This window comes from Mastigoproctus giganteus, chromosome 1, assembly GCF_048544385.1.
Source record: "Mastigoproctus giganteus isolate SK-2022 chromosome 1, ASM4854438v1, whole genome shotgun sequence".
Taxonomy (NCBI): domain Eukaryota; kingdom Metazoa; phylum Arthropoda; class Arachnida; order Uropygi; family Thelyphonidae; genus Mastigoproctus; species Mastigoproctus giganteus.
In genome coordinates, this window is record NC_143575.1 from 194,105,561 (window position 1) to 194,110,809 (window position 5,249).

The 5,249-nt window shown below is 45.8% G+C and overlaps 1 pseudogene; it reads left to right on the forward strand.

Moving 5' to 3' along the window:
* Positions 1 to 3,120: 3,120 nt before the first annotated feature.
* On the forward strand, positions 3,121 to 4,995 carry LOC150091409 (heat shock protein 70 B2-like; annotated as a pseudogene).
* The last annotated feature ends 254 nt before the right edge of the window (positions 4,996 to 5,249 follow it).

The following is a 5,249-nucleotide window of genomic DNA, read 5'->3' on the forward strand; positions in this document are numbered from 1 at the left end:
TGCAAGAATAATTTCACTGACACGATCTGAGCAAACGTTGACATCAGAAGTTTTGAAACAGTAATCCGACAAAGGAAAAGAAGAAAAGAAATCTCGCAGGTCATCCCATTTTTGCATTCTTGTAATGCAAAACAACACGAGGTGGGGAATAGCCATGAGATAAAGGCTCCATTGGAGAAGAGACAATCACCAAGTTGTGATGTGAGGTGCCTAAAAAATCAAGATCAAGCGTGTTGGCTGCATGGTTAGGACTGTGTGGTATTCTTGTAGGTAAATGAACAATCTGTGCTAGGTCATTAATAATTGCAAAAGCCTCAGCATCTCAAACAGTTGGGTCAGATGAATTTGACAATCTGGTGAAAGAATGAGGTAGAGAGATTTTAAGCCAGAGAAGATCGAAAAGAGGAGATTCCAAATTACCAAGTCTGTGCAGCGAATATCGGAAGCACAAGTACCACTTTGAGGCGAAAAGAATCATACAGCGAATAATTTTGGCAACTGAGATGAGCAGTAGTTGAATCAACTGATAATTGAGATACTGTCAAAAAAAGTACATGGGGTTTGCCAGACTGCAGGTGGAAATGGACATCGTTGAGCTTAGAATTGAGCCCACGTGTATTTGTGAAATGAATTAGGAAGTGTTTGGGAGGTTTAGATCTTTTCGCAGATAAGCCTACTCTATTAGTTTGACAATTCATGGTGTATTCAATAGTAAGAAAAAGTGGAGGGGACATGCTGTATGAAGTAATGAAATTTTTGGATATGGTAAACATATTGTAAGAATATACCCAGATACTTGATATAACATGGCTTCGACAATGCCCCTCGCAAACACACACTACTTGGACTCCCTCCAGTCACTATCTGGCAGAGTAGAGGTAGAAAGATTATGCACTAGCTGATACGGAAGTCTCCTAAAGAGTTACCAATAGGTTCGGTCTGGTGTACTAACTAGAGGCCGGCCTGCGAACACCGTTTTAGAGGTGTATTCTCGAAATGTAAGGATGATTGGATCTCACCATGACGTCCATCATAACCTCAAAAGTCATCAGGCATACTGCATGATGGAATAGATGGGGAAGAGTTGATGGGAACTTGGCTCTGGAGACCTAGCATGGGTTCCACCACTTCAAGCCTACAATAGGCACAGTGGGGGTATTGCACTGGTTTATGAGAGTCATCTACCACGTAGTACTGTCTGATAACACAGAGGGGCGGTATTCCACAGAGGGGTCGAGGTGTGGGCGCCACACCTCGACCGCTACTTACGTTGGTTCACACCTGGGTGATCACCCACAGTGTGCTTGCGCATGGGGGTTATACCCAGGATTACTATCTGTCCCACCATCGTGAAGGTGCAAGCAGACGATTTGGCTGTCACAGACCGTCTGGACTTCGCCGAAATTGGGTCCATTTGACTTGAGTGTCACCCGAATATCAGTTCCATCAGCATTTTAGACTCCCAAGTAGCAAGTACCGCTTGTCTGGCATATCTGAGAGAATGTCTGCGACAACCTCAAGAACTGCTTAAAAAATACTAAAATTGAATTGGGAAAGAATTTATTTGTTATTAGAAGTTTTTTTTAAAGTTTGTAGACTATACAAAATTATGACACAAAAGCTTCACTTCTGTTTTAGCGAAATCAATGGAGTTGCTGGTTAAAGAACTAATGCAGGACCATCTACACATGAATGCAGCTGCAGCATGGATTAAAGGCGATCTTTTCTAACTAACTGATTGAATACTACGACAAAGTAACAAAGTAGCTGGATGTAAGAAATTGGTGAAGGGAACAAAAGGGTGCTCTTATCTAGAAAGGCTTCAGTTCTGCAATCTGCAGGGTCTCGAGACCAGGAACCTTCAGGATGATCTGATTAAGGTGTTTAAAACCTTGGATTGAGTAAGCTGAAAGTTAATGGCGTTCTTCCACTTATCGAGACTACTCACATAAGAGGGCATAAATTCAAGTTGAGGGAGGATGGCTGCAGGATAGATGTGCGGAAGTTTGCCTTCAGCCAGCGCGTCGTTGATTGTTGGAATGGGCATCATCTGTTGTTGTGGATGTAGATGGGTTCAATAAATTCAAGGAGGAGATGGATGGGTGAGGTGTGTTTGCTTTTTTTTTTTTTTTTTTTTTTTTGCTGATGCCATATAAGCTTGTTTTCTTGTATCATTTGCCACGATCAATACTACAAAAACAGTGCTCCCAACATTTCACAATTTGTTGAAGCACGCCTATAATTTTTCGATATATAAGTTTTTACAATATCCACAATGAGAAGAGATGGCGCAATCTCTTCCACAATGGAAGAGATTGCAAGGCGTAAAAGAAAGCTGTTTTAAATTAATTAATTAATTTTTTTAAAATTATTTTTTCAAATAAAAAATATACAAGTTCAATCATGATAGTTTAATCTTCTCAATAACTTAACTTGATTTGCTAAACACCAAAAGAGTAACAAGTTACTCTTATTTATTATTTGTTTATTTGCGATTATTTATTCCCAAATCCAACATAAAATAATGAACTTTGACATTATTTTATGTGCATTTGGAACAAATAATCGCCTCCATAAACTTCAACGATTTCTTTTATGTACGCGATGTTCAATAATTAAATAAGAATAATTTCCCTCTACGAAGGGGTTTGTTTTCTGTGGTGTTTATTACGTCGAGGCGTCACCTTTTCCGAAGCTCATAAACAGCGTTTCCATTAAAAATATCATCTGTCCATGCGCTTCCACCAATCCCTTTTGCACGTGACAACAGTTTTGTAGGACTTGACAGAAACTTCCACAAATTTCTTCGCGTTGACAACCGCAGCAGCGGGCGAGCGGCACCATGAACACGTGACTGCTCCCTTGCCAGCGATTAGTTGCTATATCGACCGTACGTCACACGATCACGCTCATTCCGGACCCTTCGAGCCTCCTCGCTGTGAGTATAAATAGCATGCGCAGTTCTCAACTGGCAGTAAACCTTACCTCTGCAGCAGACGAGTTCGAAGCTTGAGTGGAAGAAAATTTTACTCTCCCAGCGCGTGCTCTGATTTACAAAAACAACAAGTAATTCGCGTTGTTTGTTCAATTTCTTTCTTTAGAGCGTGACCTGTGACGACAATGCCGGCATCCACGGCACCCGCCATTGGAATCGACTTGGGAACCATCTATTCCTGTGTAGGGGTGTTCCAACACGGGAAGATCGAGATCATCGCCAACGACCAAGGTAACCGACCTACGTCGCCTTCACGGATACCGAACGCCTCATCGGCGACCCTGCCAAAGCGCAGGTCGCCCTGAACCCGCAGAATACCGTATTTGACGCAAAGCGACTGATCGGAAGGAAGTTCGACGACCCTAAAATACAGTAGGACTTGCGACACTGGCCCTTTAAGGTGCTCAACGAAGGGGGCAAACCCAGAATTGAAGCCTCCTACAAAGGAGAAGATAAACTGTTTAATCCCGAGGACATCAGCGCCGTGGTGCTCACGAAGATGAAAGAAACGGCGGAGGCCTAGCTGGGTTCAGAGGTCAAAGACGCCGTCATTACAGTGCCCGCCTACTTCAACGACTCGCAGAGACAGGCAACTAAGGACGCTGGGGCGATTGCTGGACTGAACGTTTTAAGGATCATCAACGAACCCACCGCAGCTGCTGTCGCCTAAATTCACGGAGAGAAAAACGTTCTGATCTTTGACCTCGGAGGAGGCACGTTTGACGTGTCCATACTGATGATAGACGAGGACTCCATGTTTGAAGTGCGGTCAACTGCCGGTGACACACATCTCGGTGGGAAGGACTTCGACAGCAGAATGGTGACGCACTTCGTGGACGAGTTCAAGAGGAGGCACAAAAAGGACCTCCGCAACAGCCCACGTGCTCTGCGCCGACTGAGAACAGCCTGCGAAAGTGCCAAAAGGACGCTTTCGAATAGCACGGAGGCGGGAATCGAAATCGATGCTCTGTACGAAGGTGTCGATTTCTACTCGAAGATCACCAGAGCGAGGTTTCGAGGAAATTTGCATAGACTTATTCCGAAGTACCTTGGTGCCAGTGGAGAGGGCGCGGCAGGATGCCAAGATGGACAAGAGCAAGATCCACGACGTGGTGCTGGTTGGCGGTTCGATTCGCATCCTCAAGATCCAGAAACTGCTCAAGGACTTCAACGGCAAGGAACTGTGCATGTCCATCAACCCGGACAAAGCTGTAGTGGGGCAGCCGTGCAGGCCGCCGTCCTAACCGGCGACACCAGTGACGTCATCAGGGATGTTCTGCTGGTGGATGTAGCTCCTCTGTCGTTGGGCATCGAGACTGCCGAAGGAATGATGACCAATATCGTGGAATAGAACTCTCGGATCCCGTGCAAGACGTCCGTGGAAGACGTCATCACTTACTCGGTCAACCAACCGGGGGTGAGCATCCAGGTGTTCGAAGGAGAGCGCGCTTTAACTAAGGACAACCATCTGCTGGGCAGATTCGATCTGGCAGGTATTCCTCCTGTCCCGCGAGGGGTTCCGCAGATCGAGGTCACCTTTGACATCGACACCAACGGAACCTTGCACGTGTCAGCGAAGGACCGTAGCACGGGAAAGTTGGAGAGCATCCGCCATAACGAACGACAAAGATCGGCTGTCCAAAGAGGAGATCGACCGCATTCTGTCCGATGCGGAAAAGTATCGGCGTGAGGATGAAGAGCAGCGCGAGCGCATCACAGCTCGGAACAGCCTGGAGAGTTACGTGTACGGTGTGAAGCAGGCCGTGAACGAGGCGGGCGAGAGACTGTCGGCCGAAGACAAGGAGGAAGTGGCGAAGAAGTGCGACGAAGTGGTCAGTTGGATGGACAACAACGGCCTGGCCGAGAAGGAGGAGTTCGAACACAATCTGAAGGAGGTGCAGGCCGAGTGCTCCCCCCCCCCCCCGATGAGCAAACTTTATCGGGGCTCTTCCGGTTGGTTTATTAGGATTTTTATGGCGCATGAGCATCTAAGGCTATAGTGCGCCAAGCTCTTCCGGTACGAGTGGTCCGAGGAATGGACCGACCGTAGAGGAAGTGGACTAACATGGCTGTGCGTGTGCTTCTTGTCAATAACAATGAACTAGTGTGGTCTTATTTTTGTTCAATGCACAGAATTTTGTAAATAGATTTTTATGTTTGTGTATCGTCACCATAAAGGTGTTAATAAAACTTTGTAATTCGGAATGCGTGTTGTCTGAATATTTGTAATTTTGGCTCGGACAATCTTTTTCAT